Here is an 18,941-nt window from a genome sequence, read left to right as displayed (position 1 = left end):
ACCTGATCAGGGCTGAAACAGCATAAGAACACAACAATAAGGTTTACTTACTGCTGGCACCTGCTCAACCCGTTACTCCAAATCTGTTTTCTTCAGAGGCCAAGACATATGTCTGGGGACAGTGGACCTGAAAAATGCAATGTACATTTTGTATGTGAGGCATTTTGTATGTGAGGCAGTTCGAGACTTTGCCCAAATGTTTTTTTGTTTGTTTTTTCTAATGATTTGCATGTAAATTAATTCAGTTGACCACCATGGGACATAGAGGAGACAAACGTGGACAGAGTTGTTCATGTGAGCACAACAAGGTATTTTACTGTCTCAGTGATCAGCTGCATTTTCTGTAAAAGAAAAGGAAATCATCACAATTGACAAGGGAGCAAAAGCCGCTTTTTGATCAAAACCATTATAAAAAATATTTTATTCAAAAACCTACAGAGAAGGGGTTACATTAATACTGGATATGGAACTCACATATTTGGCCCTTAACCTCCACAACAGTATAATTTGTATATATTTGCTTGTTTTTCTTTTTTTTTCTTGTCTATTATCATTGTGGTGTCTCTGCACAACACTTACAAGCAGTGTTCCTGTCCTGCTGATGAAGGTGGGCCAACTCTGTAAAATGATAAAGAGAGTTTGATTCGAGTGCTTGTTTTGTCTTTTGTTTAAGTATCTAAATTAGTCACCATGTTTCTGTATGTTTGTGCTCTTGACTTTACTTGCAGTGCATGTCATGTGTGACCAGCCGGCACTGTCAAGGTTCATGTTGTCCTGACAGTAATAATAACGATGGGATTTGATTGCCAGTTCCCCTTCCTTCAATAATTGATGAATCCAATATTTACTCTGTAACCTGTATGTTGTAAACATTTATTATAGGGTTCCTTCCCAGATAGGTGAGCAGGAGAGGAGAATGGGACAAGTCCAGCCTGCAGGGACCAGCTGTCAGTTTGACTAATGACAGAAATGAATAAAATCTCATAATTACTTTAGAAAAAGGACAGTCTCCACCTTATCTTGGGCCAATATGCATTTTAAAAATTTTTGGCGGGTTGATTAAATTTCAACCCACCTCTGCCACCCAGCCCCCACCGTAATACATTACAGGCAGAGGCAAGTTCTCAAATTTCAAATTTAATTTTCTATTCCCCATACACACACTGGCTCCATAATCAGATTGGGACATTATTGTGTTTCTATTGACATTAGCATTGTTATTATTTTGAACTTTGTAAATATCAGTAACTGGAGCGTGCCTGGTTGCTTTGCCAGGAAGGGATTATTTTGTGTATTTATTTTTTGCTAATGCTCCCAAAAATGTCCTTGATGATATCTGTTGAATTCCATTAACAGGAAATGCTGTGTCTGGAAGCCAAAATGGATCATTATTTTAATGGCGTGCTCAACAGTATCAAATTAACTTTCTACCTGGACTTTCCAACCCTTCTTTCAGGTAACACCTCATACAGGTGACATAGCATCCTGCCATATGTTACAGGGCATTGCTATTACATCATAGAGACGCTACAAATTTGTTTTTTGAAATAACGCCAACTCGGGTCACTCTGTGCTCTCAGGATGGCTCCTAATGTGCACGTGTATGTAATCGGAACAGTCTCCCATCATGGTTTTTTATTTATTTATTTATTTATATTTAATTAGTGCAAGTTAGCACATTGCAGCATGTCTCAGAAATTGGTAGCTGTGTAGTGAAGTACAAAGCTCTCAGCCAAATCAGGTATTCAATATGGAAGGGTGAAGGGAGATTAATGGCCACATATGGAAGGAAAGTGGATGGGAGGGAGGGACGGATATGAGAGACAGAGCAGTGATATATAGGAGACTACTTAGACAAGTCGACTCCTTTGTGCTATTAGGCCTAACAGGCGCTGCCATCAAGACGTAAACAGAACCTCTACTACATAAACAGGAATATCTGCAAATGTAACGACCAATGTATGATTTTTGTTTGTTTTTTTCTTTCCCTTTTTTTTTTCGTTCTGTGTTTGAGTGTACACGAGACTCGTGGCTTTTTGTGGCATTTCTTCTATATTTATCTATCAAATATAAGACAAAACTCAATCCAACTTGATTACATCCGAGTACCCATATTCTCTAATGTATTTTTTTCGCTTTGCCGAATCCCACGTAGAACCATATAATACGGCATATTTGTGTCTTACGAAGGCAGACAGCCGATCGTGTCCATTTGTCATGCTGTCAAGTTAATTACTAGATTGAAAAGGAGAATGAGATTAACCCCCTCCCCTTCCAACGGTCACTCACACCTCTGCACTTGCAGCACACTCAGACACACATTTAAAGGTCACAAGGAAATTTTGAGTGCAGCATTCAAGCAACTTGCCAGAGGAAAGCAACAAGCAGATATACAAGGGAAAAATGCACAGGGCCATGTTGGGTTGTGTGTATTTGTATTTATGGTACACTACTTGATGGGTTAGCGGCTCAACTTTGCATATCTAAATTTCTCTATTGCAGGAATAGATGCAATTTTGGGACCTTTGAGGGTCTAGTCAAAAATGGGATTTTCCTTTATCCCTTCTCTCCTGCCCAATCGGAAAAAAATTCTTTGCCACAAGTAATTCTCATGTGCTTCTACACTCTGTACCGTACAAAAAACATTTGTTTCTGCACTCGTGTAATCAAAGACTACACTTTGAAAAAAGCAGACAGATCATTAGTGCATAATGAGCTGAAGCACTTTTTGTCTGTAAGAGGGACTTTTTTTTTAACCTGATAAGTGATGGCTGAAGGACATGGACCAAAGGAGAAGGAAATGGTATTTTCTCAGCTGCAGACAACCTTTCATCTCCTCAGGTGAGTCCTCTTTCTATGTGCCCTTTTGATGTAAAGGAAATCTCAAACAAACTGGATAAAGTAATGATGAAATGTAAAAAAAAAAAAAAAAAAGTTTACGATATGGAAAATTTCTTAACAACATGTCTTCAAGATGTTTCTACAAAGTTTATAGATCACCACTTTAAATCTTATCGCGTCAATGCAGTTGGTTTAAATGATGTTTTTCTATACAGTTTTGTTGGGTATCAACCTGTAAACTATTCTAATGTGACCAAATTCCATAAATATGTCTCCTGCAATGCATCAATAGATAATCAAAGTTTAAAATGCAGTTGCTCCGTCTCCAACCTTGACGGTTCCAAATAGTGCAACACAGTCCTCCTCATGAAGATTGGTTGATGTGGGGAAAGCCTATAGAAATATCCTGCCATATGGAAAATTACAGTTTTAATTTACATCTTTTAATATCCACTGATATAGAAATGAGAAAAGCTAGGATGCAGTTGAAGTGTTGCTGAATAAACTGAACTGGAAAAGATGTCAGTCTTTCAGTAACTTGAATAACAACCCAGGACCTGAAAAAATTACAGGATATTACGCATAAGGTGAAATTGGACCTATATATACCGGAAGCTTACCTATTCAGCAAAATTTTTATCCATCTATCCATCATCTGCCGCTTACCCCACTCAGGGTCACAGGGGTTGCCGGAGCCCATCCCAGCTGCCGTCGGTCGAGAGGCAGGGTTAACCCTGGGCTGGTCGCCATTCAATTGCAGGGCCAAAAAAACAGACGTACCACCATTCTCTCATTTGCACATCTGGGTAATTTTTTCCAAATTTTTCCAGTTAACCTGCTGCATGTTTTCGGACTGTGGGATAAACCAGAGGCAGACGTGGTTCCAGTTAACCAATAGATTGGAACAATTTAACTGTTTCAAAACAACATTTGTGGCAATTATATTCCATTTTACTAGCTTCCTTCATCATGAAACAATGAAGCTCCGTCATTGTCCGCATCTCCGGGTTTTAAAATCTTATGGCCTGGTTAGTTGAGATTTGATGTGGCTCCGTGATGGGCTCCAGATGGCCAAAGTTCTGAAAGGGTGGCCTTCATGACATTACTGCAACTGGCACGTGACAAACCACCAGCAAACCAGCCATGACCCACGAAATAATCTCCGACAGACGAGGACAAGGGCCATCGTGGCTTGCACTCCCACCCGATGCCCTTTAACTTGTTTTCTGCCATCACCAGAGGTGAGCCGGGCATTTACAGATGTGTCAAACGTGTATAGCTTGTTTTGCCTAGAGGGAAAGTTACATCCTGTCATGTGATGACAAGTAATTGGCAGGGGAAGAAAAATTAAATGCATCTCCCTAAATTTCTCCGTCCTACTTTCTCATGCTGTCAATTAGTCTCAATCAGTCCTGACATGTTTTGTTGAGATTTGTTATGGTAATTCCTGTCTGTTCCCCTCAATCGGCGCCATGTACCGTAAAGCCTTGCATTTGATGAGGAGGTCCTGTTTAAGATCACAACTGCGGGGTATATAAGGACAACAAAAACACATAAACACTTTTTGGTATCAGATCATGTCAGTCCCTTGCCTCTCCGAATCTCATCTCACACATCCGACTTCTGATTTGTAGATATATAATAGGGCTGCAGAGAGAGGACCAAGAAAATTATCTCTTCAAATAAGCAGACTTGATTGGCCGTCCATGACTCTCCTCTTGGTTATATTTGTGAGGTGAAAATATGAGGTGAAGTGGGACTTATCAGTAAAGTAAGTCTGTTGCGATGTATTATTAACAGTTGCCTGTGCAGGGTTGCCTCGCTAAAAAGAACTTAAGTGATGTGGGAGCAATACTGTCAATCTTGGCCTTCCTCTGAGAGTCAATTAGGAGATAAACAGGGCTACATGTCTTTGGACGTGGCGAGAAAGCTGATAGGTTGTCCCATGGATGTCCTGAGGCAAGGTAAACTAGCAGTACATCTTTGCCGTCAGGGATGGTGGAAGAGAGAACAACGTGTGACCGAGAACAGGCCATAGGCCAGGTGTGTTTTTATGCAAACCTGCATGTTAATGTGCAACACTGTACCAGATGGATTTTTTCTTTATTTCCCCCAGCTATCCGTGATGAGTTTAAGAATCTAAATGCATTTGGAAGGAAATCATTAGTTTTCCCCGATCATGACAATGGCTGAGAATATTGATCGGTTTATTGCTGAAATGAGAATCAGAATTACACCAACCTACAATGATCACAAAGCATGAGGAAATCTGAAACTATGCCATAACATATCCTCTCTAACCATAGTGTCCAACTAAGGATAGAAAGTTTGTGAAAGAAAAATGGTCCGTAATGATGTTTACAAGTAACAAAACCTGTATTAGCCTGAAGAGATTTTGTCAGACACAAAATCTTATATTAAAGTCCTGCACTGAAATTTTATAGGACAGTACAGGCAGGGAAGTGCAGTAGCAATGCGCTTTGCTTTTGTGATTATGCCCGATATACATCTCTGTTGATTAAGTTGAAAACCGCATTGTTATTGTGTGCAACAAGCTATTCTACAAAGGATGGCTCGCAGTGAGGCTATTGGTGGGATCCTTATTGATAATTGTATGAAGGACCCCCAAAAGAGAAAGCGAGCCATTTTAAATCCCCCTTAAATTTTTTGAGCTTTAGATGAAATGATCAGACTGTAGTGTGATTAGACTTTGATCCTTGTGACAAAATTGACATTTCTTTCCAAATGTTTCAAAATCCTCATTCCATGGTTTGAAATGGCTCAACACTCTATCTACTCTATAATTTTTTTTTTTCTTGTTTGAGTCGAGTGAATGAGCAGAATGCATGAGTAGGGTTCACAAAATTGTCTGTTTTGAAACTTGTATGTGAAAATGGATGTAAATATCCTATTACTGACTCTGAAGTGAAGTGTCTCCTCTAATCAGAGATGGACCGTTAACTTCTCACCGTCTGAGTCTATTTCACTAAAAATGTTCTTGGAAATGAAAACGCATGTAAAGTATTTTTGCAAGACCACAGCCTTTGGAAACATTGGCCTTTAAAATAATATCACGACACAGAGACCTCAGTCCACACACATGAGCGACAGAGCCAGCAGCTACAGGAGGACTCCTAGATGGAAAGCAGTTGGCTTTGCTTCCCTCTGCATCTCATATCAAACAACCTGGAAGGTGCTGCAGAATGAACACACTGAATGGTGCCAGCACAATGCCAGGGTCTTGGTTGATCATGTCCATACTATTTGAATGTCCATGTAGGGATTCTTTGTCTCTAACAGAGTAATTTCATTGTTCTCTTTTTCTTTTTTTCTTCTTCCCCTGAGCCAGATCATGTCAGTAAACCCCTGAGCACATTTATATCCTGTACCTATTTTCGGGCGATCAAGCAGAGTGACAACTTGACGGTTCTTCTTTTTTTTTATTTTTTCTTAATTTATGCAGTGATCAGAGTTCAGTCACAGGGTTAAAATAACTTGTTAAAATGACTTAAGCATGACAGTTGTCAAAGAAGAACCCAAAATACTTTTTCTTATGTCATCTTTCCCCTTTGTCAGTTGTTTCGAACTAAATTATGTTGAGATCGTATTTTAGGCCAAGAACTCAAGCACAGCTGACTGTGCCAGTGTTGTTTTATATTTTTTCTCTGAGAGAAGTGTCATGAAATCTGGGAAAACATAGCTCTAAGTGCATTACTTGATAAACCTCTTAGCCAAGCTTGGATAACATAGACTAAAAATAAAAAGCTGTTGCTGTGCATACAAAGAGAAAATGGGGGATTTAAAAAATGAGAGACAATGCTAGAATAAGCACTCACTTTGTCGCAGTGAAGGGAATGGTCATGATTTCAGGAGGACAAAACACTGACATGCATGCTTATTTAAGGTAGTGAGCTTTGCTAAGTTACTTTACAAAATGATGTATTTAATAACTGATGCAACAGAAAAATAAAAAAAAAGGGCTGAGCTGCTTGAACTCAAAGTAGTCGAAAATAGAAGAACAAGTGAGATGTTTTCTTTTTCTTGCTCAGATCTAATGCTCTCTAAACAACTTTGGATCGTGTTTGGATATGTTTGCATAGCGTTGATTTCATAACAAAATTATAGTTTTATTTTTTAAGTCGGAAAATGAAGGCAATCCAGCAACAGAACAAAGTTGTACATGGTTATACACGATAGTAAGAGGGACACCCATCTCCTCACTGTGCTACGGTGTGTTCATTGAATAGTGTCTGACCTATTATCCGCAGGTTTCTGTTAAAAGTGCCATTTTATTTCAGCCAGCTTAGTAATATTAAGGTGAAAGAGTTGTCTTGTTGCGTATATGTAGCGTGAAATGCGAGTGGCAGACGAGTGACACTGTCAGCTCGTTTTTTTCACCTTGTGTTCTGGTCACAGAGCCTAAGAACTGGATGGCTGGACAGGAAGGGGCTATGAGGGTCATTGTGTGTGTATATGGAGAGATGCGTTGAGTGAATAACCTTCCCATAACAGCTGTCAGATCCACCGGAGCAGAGCAGAGGACATAAGAGCAGGCCCAACCAGGCCCAACCCAGACACAAGACTGATAGGGGTGGATTGCAAAGGGGTGGGAGAGGGCTGTGCTGTCTGTCAGTTTCAAATGCTAGGCTCAAGGGTTTTGATGGGTGGCCACACCGAGCTTTTTGACGGGGGTCTCAGCACCCGGGCAGCTTATTGTTTAACACATTGCTCATCTCTTTTATTCCCCCCAATACTGATTCCATGCACAACAGTGCAGAGCACACAGCCATCACAGTAGCCTAGGACGCCGCCTTTGTCAATGTGTCAGTCGCCAACTCAGCGTCTCAGCATGCTTCACCACTGGGCATGACAGGGGATGCAGACCCCATGAAGGGGGATTAGTATTGCACCTATTGTCTGAGGGCATGGTGGTGCTGGATTTGGCTACATGCCTATTCAACTACTGTATTTATATTCTTTGGAACTTGACAGGGACGCTCAGTGGCCCCACATTTGTTACGCTGCAGTATCAAAATGTGTTAATGTCATGTCCCCAACTGAGGCCTGTTTTATCTCAGTTGACATGACGAGGAAAGGTGCGATGGGTGATTCTGTTCGTGCTGTCTGCAGCCTGACCTACAGGTTAGGGTTTTTTTTAATAAGTTAGACAGAAGCTTGTTCTAGGTTGTAACTTCCTGTTGATTCTGTGAACGCTGAAAGGAGATATGACCCAGACATAATTTGGTATTCATAACATCAATTCCGGGGAAACACCCAGTAATTTTTGCTTTGTTTGTGTTTATTTTGTTTGCTTATTTTTTTTCCTCTTTTTAGATGCGAGATTTACGTATTCTAATTCGATTTCACAACAATCATAAGGCACCTTAAAAATGTGAGTTTATGTGACATGAGGCGAATTTTGAATTAGCACAGAAAAACTACTATTTGTGACCGCTCCTCTCAACAAAAGTGGTCCCAACTGGTGTGTACCTTGCCAGAGGGCAGAAACCTTTGCACGGCTCCACTGTCTTATTTCTGTGTTGAGAGAGCAGTTGAGGCGATAATGTGCCGTAGAAATTTGTGATGGATGTCTCCTTGGTCTCCAATAAAAGAGAGGAAGTCAATTTTTTTTCACCCATATCAAGGCAGCAGCACAAGAAGATAAAGGTTTCGATATCCGCTGCTATTTTTGTTTTTTTGTAACATGAGCGTCTCTTACATTTTTTGGCATTTTGACTTCAGCCATATTAATCTGGTATTTTGAAAAATATTTTTTTCAAAGTGTATCCATGTGACAAATGCACATGACATGGCTATGTAAACATCCACTTGTATAAACAAATTATGTGATGATTCTGTACCATCATTCAGTAAACAAAACATCATTGGGCTTCACTCAGGGCTTAAACTGAATTGCAGACATATGTCCTGCTATATACTGTCCTGCTTTACATTACAGTTTTTCTGTGGTTTTCTGTCCTGATAGTTCTGCTGAAAAACTATTTTCCATAACCGTCCACAATATATTGAACTAAAGAGACAAAAAAAAAATCTTGTGAAACAAACAAGCCTCACTTGCAGAGAACCAGTTCTTGAAAAAGACAAGCCCCAGACACCTTTTATGGAAATATTTATATTTCCAGATAGTATTGGCACAGTTTTCTTGTAACTGCTTCTCATTTTAAGAGTTTGCGCTTGAAGAATATTCTTTTCTTTCTACCTCATCCCACGGCCGTTGTGATGGTGTCACTGAAAGGTGGAGATTTGGTCATGGTTAGATTGCGGGCTGTGGAGGTTTTACTGGCCTTGATCCCTGTCAAGCACCCATAATGAGGAGGTCCCGATTTTTCCATCAGCTTGGAGAAATGGCCGCTGTAAAGGCCTTGATTGCAGCTTCTGCAGAATGCTCCTCCTCACGCAGTACGACTCTTGAACTCCTTCAATCATCTGTCTAGCTCATATACAACCTGCCCCCACACCCACCTAAAAAAAGAATTTCATAGATGCAAATAAGTTGTTTATGTCTTATCTCTCCAATTGCCGCTCATCCTGCGCTCAGGGTCACGGGGGGGATGCTTGAGCCTATCCAAACTGCCATTGGCAAAAGGCGGGGTTCACCCTGCACTGGTCTATGTCAATCGCAGGGCAACATATACAGACAAACAATCATTTACTCACTCATTCGGGGCAATTTTTCCCAATTAACCGGAAACACGCAGGAAAAATGCCAACTCAACACAAAAAGATCCCCCCGGTATCGCACAAGGGTTCTTCATGCTATGAGGCCAAAGTGCTAACCACTGCGCATGTCTTATTCGTTTTGTATTCCAAGTTAGCCTATTTAAAGAGACAGAACATTTTAAAGCAACAGCAAAACTGTCACGTCTTTTCTTCCTGCAAAATATGAAACAGTTCTCTTAATGAGAAATAGGAAGCATGGAAAATTAAACTGAATGTTTGTTAAAATGATTGAATCTTGGAATGTTCTTTTTCATGTTTTTTCTTAAGTTCAGAGCAATTGAAAAAACACATCTTTTCTTATTTGTTTACTTCCAAATCTTGTGATTAGACATTACGAGGACACATTGACAAACTCCCCAAATGTAAACATCAAATTTAAATTAAATTCTTGATCTTTTAAAATTCATCACCATGGTCAGGATGGGGAAATCAGTGTGTGAGTGTGAGTGTGTCATTTGTCTCTGAGAGGATAAAGTAGGGAGGGTAAAAAGGGGCCACACAAGTGAAGACTTTAACATCCCAACAGAGCGTGAGAGGTGACCAGACGGGCAGAAATCGAGAAGGGATGTCCAATTCTGTGTAGGTCGCTTCCAGTTTACTGACTCACCATATTCATTTACAATCAGCCCCGTAATTAAGGAGAACCTACCCAGAAATTATCAATCAGCTAATTACCGGGATGCTGCAAAATAAATCCAGCTCCTGATTGAAACGCACTGGCTGGTTTAATGGGATGCTGCTGTCATCCAAATGAAACCAGAAGGATTTGTAAATTGATCAACAAAAAACAATTGCCTTTTGTCAAACACAGAGGCGCAACAGGGTGCGACAAATACTAGACTTTTTTTTTTCAATCTTTTTAAATAAAGATAATTGCCAGACAATAAGCAAGATTTATTTTAATGTTGCTCACTATTTAGTTTTGTAAAATAAATTTTTTGTGTCATAAAAATTCAGCTTTAAGTCAAAGTGTTGCACATTTGCTTTGGTGCATCATGGGATTCTAGCCACATAGCCAGTGGCACAATCATTTTTTCATGTTATGTGTAAAGGCATATCCCAAATAGATTCCCTATTTAGTGTGTTTTCTCTACAGAAATTGGTTGATGGGGCAGCGTTTATGGTTATGAAGAAAAATAAAAAGTGCAGTTGAAAATGTCTGTATATATTTCTCACAACTAGGTCAGAAAAACAATGTGCTACAACTATGAAGTACACATGCAGACATTCATGAACCCACAGTTATGTGGCTCAGAAGTAAAAATAACCAATAAATTGTTTGACTTGGAATCTGTATTTCTCATCAATATAATTTGTGCGGCCATTCAAGCATTAGATCATCAAAAATACATAACACTGGTAGTGCCTGCAACCAACATTTCTCTAAAGTAAGTGCTGTCCAGACGCGTGCCAGATAAGTGAATCTCTCGTATTCTCGACCGTTTATTCATCTATTTTTTACTTTTCTTTTCTAAGATAATCTCTCTAATTGACTCTCGGGTAATAAATATATGTGAAAATCAATCCCTATGTTTGGCCTTTACCAATGATAAGACGTCTGAATCTGTACTCGTATCTGCAATCCCTTTTTTTTTGTTTTTTATTTAGTTTTTTTATTTCTACCGTTTCTTTCGTCATGGCTTGTAATTGATTTCATCATGAATTCAGTCAGCATAATGAAAAGTGCACAGTGCCTTCAATCTGAGCTGCTTCGGACTTGTGAAATTAACCCACAGCTACAGACTGGATGTTTTTGGGAACTGCATCCAAACAAGGACACAGCCAGAACAAGGTCCTCTGCTGGTGGCGGGCAGGGGGAAGATTGGAATGTGACTCGAGAGGCCAAATCTTGGAATCTGAGCCCAGGGTTTTTGGCAAGCAGCAGAGTGTGAAATTTACAGAATTTTTTATGTGGGCAGCACAGCTGCTTCTGTGCTTGTACCACAGCATTGTCAGACGCTAGCTCAAGCATGATGTTTTGCCAGCTGTTTTCCAAAATATCACCATGTAGGTACGATGGCTGTGTTCGTAGTTGACACCGATGCCCGCGTTTACGATCATCGAAACTATTTTTGGCTTATTTATCACTTAAGTATTGCTATTATAAGTATATGTCTTTGTTTGATTTTTATTTTTTTTATTTCAGTCTCTTTATTCTGGAGTCTGTTGTAAACACCGTTAAAATCAATACTTTGAATTGAATAATATACACGTCCACTACAATTAATATTTTTCATTTCTTTTTAACTCAGAGCCCAGGGCCAAACATGCATTTCAGCATGGTGGCGGTACAGTAACACGTCTCATTTCCAGCAGGCCTCGTGTTTTTATTGAAAATTACAGTCAGAAAACACTTAGTTTTGTTTTGTTACTGCAAAGGGAAAACAATCAGAAAACCTCTAATGGGGTCCATGTACACTGTTCTCATCCTTGGCACCAGCTACCTCCCCGTCTATTTCAATAAGTGTCTATGCATCTGCCAGAATTTTGCTGTTAAAGATGCCATCTTATTTTGACATCCCACAGCTTGCAGCAGTCAGTTGGGCAGCAGGTCACAAACACTTACATACCCTTGAGGACACCCACTCTCGCTCTTTTTCTCTTGAACGGCACACACATGCACGCACACACTGCGCCGGTTGAGAAACATGCATGGTTACCGGTTGTTTAAATATAGGAATCTCCTCAGGTGTTTGTTTATTTGCAAGTCCACAAGGTTGAAGAATAGCGTGGGTCTGCATCCTCACCCTCTTTCTCTTTTCATCCCCCACTCTCTTTTTTTATTCCTTTCTTGCCAGGTTTGTTTGCTCATTACGCTTTCTTTTTTTTTTTCATTGCTCTGCTGTTTGCTTATGTTTGTCTGCGCGTAAAAAGGAAAGGGGGGGGGAAAGGAAGAGAAAACTTTAACCAGTTTTAGTAATAGCGTCCGTCTTTGTTCTGCACTCATTATTTGCACGTTGATTACAATCTAGAGCAGCTCCAGTTACCCTAATTTGGACGGCTAAGTCTGAAATTGTGCTGTGCTGAGTGATGGTTGAATTGAAGTTGTTAAGAGAGGAGAGCTGTGGGGTAGTAGGTATGTGTGAGTGTGTGTGTGTGATGTGGGGGGGGTGCAACGGAAAGAAAAAAAAAACGTTTTTTTACTAATGGATTAAATACATATGCAACATAGGGGCACAGAAAGGCAATAATGTACTTACTGAGGTGGCGCTTAGGATCACGATATACAGTATTCACATAAATCCGTTAAAAAGAAGCTCTAAACGATGAGGCTTATGTCATCTCTTCCTCTGGGACACTTTGATGCCATCTTGGAGGCCTTTCTGTATGCTTGCATTAATATGTTTGAGAGTGTCACAGTTCTGTTGAGTAGATAGAAGAGTGAGTTTTTGGCTGGCGACCGGGTGCCATGGGGGGGGAATGAGTGTGGAGCACGCTGCCTCAGGGCCAAACACCACTAGACAATAAGCATTGCTGAGGCCAAGTCCCCACATTGCACTAATCACAACCCCCTGCACATTCCATCTGTTCTCCATCAGCAGCAGCACCACTCCGCTGCTTTAGCTCGAACATCTCCTGTCCTCTTCCCTTCCTCACCTTCTGTAGCTGTACTCCGTCCTCGGAATAGACCTTTGGTTTTTTTTTTAATTTCTGATATTTATCCAAGAAGTCCACAATTTGTAAAACCTTTTCTTTAAGAGCAGAGGTTTTAAGTAACCTAAGACATCCACACCAGCAACTAAATCTACAAAACCCAGTAGGAAGAAATCTTTCAAAAGAGAAACAAATTCTCCTTGACAGGTCTATCTCATAATACTTTCCCTTTTCTCTTTGAGCCACTTAATCTGGAAGAGATGGCAGCAGACAAATGTGACTTTTATTATTTTGTCCTCAATCCCATCAGTTACCATGCTGGATTGAAGCTGCTTCATAGAAAGTTATGCAGATTTTCACAGGCCTTAATGATCACATTAGAGTAACTAATTAAAAAAAACAAAACATCATAGCTGCCCTAATGCTTCTCTGGGTGATGATGAGTGAGGGAAAAGATATTATTCTTTTGAACCCCCGTGGTGTTGGGGAAAGACAGCAGACATTGAGAGCAGCATGATGTTTGGTGTATTTTATCTTTTCTTTTTTTTTAACATGCCTCGGCCAGCGATTTACGGCAAGGTAAGCGCCGCAGATATTTCTTTCTTTCAAATGAGGATAATTACAGCACTCCTGATAAACAAAAAAAAAAAACTTCCTCTATTCTCATCTTCCCCCTGCTCTTGCTATTCCCTTTTTTTTAACTGGTCTAGTATCACATTGTAAAAGATATTTTCGGGTTTCTGGGCCTTTACTTATTTTAATGTAATCTCAATAACAATCCTTGTAAGTGGAATGGCTGATACAACCTCTGTTTTTTTTTCCTCATGAATTTATACTTGTTGTTATAAGCTCTACCTTAAAGGTTTTCAGACCGTGGCACCTAAAAATAAATGGAGTAAGTGATAAATGTAATAAATGAAGAGTAAATGTAGTATGCCTGAGGCCAAAAATATTTCCTACATACTCGTAAATGCTACCATTCTGTACATTTTAACAATTTCCCACATTTGCCGTATACTTTAATAACCCCGTCTTACTTTTAGGACTTTGTTTTCTGATATTAGTTCTTTAAAAAGAAACATGTGTTTATGTCGGATAATTTAGACAGAATATATTTCTCTGAGATTCTCTAGACTTCTCCATCTTGTCCTGCCGTCTGTATTCAGCACTCTCGTTCATCCATTAACTATTTGTTTCTATTTCCTGTCAAGCTTGAATGCTTGACAGCCCATCCATATAATTAAAATGCCCTTTAAGCAATTTGCCGCTGAGTTTCTAATATTTTCTAGCCTGGCTTTTACTCTTGATGCGCAGACATTGTATGACAGGGAGGGAATGTGGGCTTGACAGCATCACACTCCTATTGTTCATTTAGGGGAGAAGATGGGTATAGGTAGTCAGGACAGTGATGAAGTGTTGGCCCAATTTATTCACACAGGTGTCAGTTATGCAAACAAATGTGTATAATGTCAGTGTAGTGGGGAAATTTGGACCATTACAGCTTGTCAACATTGTCAGAGCACAGTCATTAATCACTATACGTTTGATCAGAATGCAGCATACCTCTTCTGTTTCATGTGATGGAAGGACAGTGGAACACTGTGTTAGATCTTATTCTGCTAATTGGGTTAGTCTAGCTAATGGCCATTTAGATGGCTTACAACAGGCAGGGCATCTCACTGCAAATGTGATGATAGAAGCGGAAGATATCGTGTATTTAAATTCTACTCAGGACAAAAAAAGCTCTCAGTTTTTGATGGCAGATGCTTTGGACTATGTAAAATTCTGCCTCACGGTTGTGTTGCACAGATAAAGCCTATCCTCCAAACTTTACAAGTTAAATTGTTTAATAATTTGTGACACTGTGTATAGTTTGTGTATGTCGATATGCAGGACCTTTTTAGAATTACGATTTTCCCCATCCGTGAAGCAGATATATCCATGTGTTTTGTCAACCGCACACAATATTGTCTTTTTCTAATTCTGTCACTTACTAGTTTGATTGTTGAGCTGACCACATTTAATGTTTGACTGCCAGCAAAGTTTCTGGACCTGTTAATTTCCTTGGAAAGAAATGTTTGTCCCCACTCAGAGCAAACAGCCGCTAAGACAAATACAGGCCAACTATTTCACACAGACTGACATAACAGGCTGCATGATATCACTTAGCCAAAATGGACTGACACTTCAAAATGGGACGGCTCTGTCTGGTGTTAGCAGAGCTCTCTGGTAAGGAAAATAATTGACTCTCTAATGCATTCAATGCATTTTCTTTTTGTTTTTAGTCTGGCAGCGATGTTGTTTTTCAGGGTGGGTGGGTAAGATTAGTTGGCAGTGCTTGGTATATTTCATTTGTATGGAAAAAAGTGAATAAGACGATGAATTTAAAACTTCCTAATTGCAGTTGGTAAGAGTATTGTACAATATCATGGTTTGCTTAAAAACTCATGTTTAGCTGAAACTTAGTTGATGAAGATTAAGACTCCCACTGACTAAATTTACACAAATGATTTGTTGAAAATGTGAAACGATGTTTACCCTTGAGATGCAAGTCTGATGGTCAGGTTGGCAATGATAAAACTTGAATCAGAATTTAATGAAAATATCACCCCGGTTGTCTCTCATTCTCAACACATTTTGCATGTTATTTCTAGTATAGTGTAGATTTCACTATCAAACAATCTTGCATCTGGCACTGGAAAAGAAAAAATATATGCAGTAGTCAAACTTTCAGTCCAAATCCACGAATGACAGTGATTTCGGAATAAAAGACCTCAATAGAAAATACAAACAAGTAGGCACCGTAACTCATTTGTGCCATGAGCTAAGTACCTAATGACAACTCACAATTTTCACATTATATACATTTTCAATTATGTTGCGATGATTTTCGGGATTAGTGTGGCTTTATGAAGTTGCCAATACATTTCTCACTGCATTGTCATTTTATGTTCATCAAATTTAAATGGCTTATTTTGACATTTAACACCACCTAGAAGCTTTTTAATTATTATCAGAGAGAGCAGGGAATTCAATGCAATCAGTAAACAGCAAAAGAGAGGAGGCGGGCTATGCCAGCAGATTGTTTCCACAACTTGCCCTCGATTCAAAATAGTAACATATTCTGTGTTTTAAAGCACATTTTTCATCATCTCTACAGCTCATGGTTATCTGTGTTGTTGATGTTTTATTCTCCCGTTAAAGTGGCAGTGTTTTATTTCTGTGACTTGATATTATTTTTTGCATCCAACACCGGGCCCGGAGCCAAGATGTAAATGTAAACGATGTTCAGATTTTATTTTAGAGGATATAGATTCAAAATAAATTTGAATACACAGTATATTTCTGGTCTTTATTCCTACAAGATCTATATTGATGGACACTACCACAAAACAAAGAAATATAATTATCTGCCCATATCTTAAACCGTCATTGTCCGTCTTTGTGCCTCAGGGGGTACAGGAGGCCTGACAACATGCTACGTCTCACAGCAAGAGCAGATGAATGATTCATATTTGATATGTTATTCAATAGCCTTATTTTCATACTGGATGTTATATTCACACAGTTGTACTGAATAAAATTTGTAACTTGTTAGAAACTTCTTCTCGCCTGCCCTACATAAAATGCATTCCAGTGGCAATGTGTACTTTTTATCTTAAAACCAATGATCCAAAATGCGCGTGTAAACATTTTGGTCATGATTTTTCATAGAAATATTCACACTGAACAATATTTTAATTGGAAAAAAAAAACTTAATTAAACTTAATCAAATTAGACTTTGGCATGCACTCCCTTGGCAAAACATGGGCCAGCAGCTTCACGAGTGTTGCAATGTGGCAATGTAGACTGCTAGGTTTGTGGCTCTTTTGTAGTAACTGGTGGATTCGGTGCAAAAAATTAGGATCTAGGAAAAAGAATATAAAGCATTAATTTGTTTGTAGAGTCTAACACACACAGGGGATAACTTTTGGATTTTCAGGGTTAGAAAATGTAGAAACGGTTAGATGTATCGGCCTGATCTCCATACCATCCGTTATATTTCACACTGACTTTTATTAATACTTTTATTAATATCGAGTATTTAGAACAAATATTATGGCTTTTTCAAATAACAAGCGCTTACAGAACTCAGTGGTCTCACCTCTTAACATTAATATATGTTCGGTTATTTCCCTTTAGTTTTCATTCACTACAAACAGATATTTTTTTTTTTACTGTTGATGAAAGAATAAACAAAGGAATTCAATTCTATCTCATGAGTATTATACAGAGGTTGAGTCAGGCGTAATATGCACGGTGAAAAAAAAAATCTGGACTACACGGTCTGTGTCCTAGATATTGTATTTTTGTTATCCATCTGATATCCTGAAAATATTTTTAATCTAACAAATTACTAAAATGCATTTGGATGAGGACCAGAATATCCACTTTATGATGATCTTATGGTATTTTGAAAATATATAGTTATGGACATGATTGTGAGGATCTGAGCTGTAAATATGTAACTTTTTTTTTTTTTTTCTTTTTTGGTTTTAAAGGGCTTTCTTTCCCTTTTTATGTTTGCAATTGTTACTGATGTTCTCTGTGTCTCTGGGGCTCACTTGCTATTCTTTTGTCACTACTGACATTATTGGATGCATGAGTTGACTGATCGAAGCATCAGTGAAAATGAAATTTTACCCTAAGGATTGCTTTCACAGTAAAAGGCACTGCTTCAAAATTGCCTGTAATACACTGAGGTTAGAGGACATTTTTTGAGCACAATAGTTTATATGTAATATATTTATCGAAGAAAATCAATTAAACAAAGAATTCTCATTACAAAGGTTCTTGAATATTTATTTCTTTGAACAAGCTGTATTACATAAACTTGTAAGTAATCCCTTGAAAATGAAAACTTTTTTTTTCAATATTCATAACTTGGTATTGATAACTGAATATTTTAATACAATTTTATAACAGGATTAACCCAAGGCTGAGTGATGTGAGTGATTGCTTTTCTCTATGATGCCACCGAATACACTGAGTGATATTAAGACGCTAATAATTTACAAAGGGGTGCCATACATTGTATTTTGTATTTTTAACATGCCTCCAAAGTGTGTGTTTGTCTAGTGGTCAGGTTCAGACATATCATATGGCCTATCAGATTCAGGTCAGGCTTTGACCTGCATGGAGTTTTGGAAGGACAAATACAGCCTCATCTCTTATTTTTTCGTAGGGGTGTCAATCTCCTGTTTTTTTAGATGACCTGCAAACCACAAAGGCCCTGGGCTCTCAGGCAGACACAAGCCTTGATCTGCTGCTCCTGAACACTTAAAAATTTATTCAATCCACCAAATACACATTTACACACATATTCTCACATCAAAAGCACATCTGGTTTCCAGGAGGACTCATGAATGCAGACCTTTTAGCTGTCAGTACAGGCAGGCTACTGGTATTAATGACTGGGACATTCCTTTGCTCCCAGGATGCAAATGGAGAGTGGATGCAAAACAGGGCCAGGCATCGCTTCCAAGGGGTAACCCAATCCATTCCGCTGTGTATATTTGAAAAAAATGGAGGGGGTGGTTCAAACATCCATCCATGAGGTCAGTATCACTTTGGCCTGTGTTTGCCAGGTCTGGCTTCCTCCCAAAAGTGCAGAGAGGTCACAGCAATTTCCCAAAGTCAGGAGCGGGTCAGGATCTCACTTCCCTTACGTATCACTCACTTAAAAATTGAGGAAGGAGTGAAAGGGAAGGTGTTTGTAGGGTAT

The sequence above is a fragment of the Fistularia commersonii genome, chromosome 16 (genome assembly GCF_037954325.1).
Source record: "Fistularia commersonii isolate RoL2024-O1a breed Wild chromosome 16, RoL_Fcom_v1.0, whole genome shotgun sequence".
Lineage (NCBI taxonomy): Eukaryota > Metazoa > Chordata > Actinopteri > Syngnathiformes > Fistulariidae > Fistularia > Fistularia commersonii.
The sequence above is the reverse complement of the archived record's forward strand: the minus strand, read 5'-3'. Positions refer to the sequence as shown.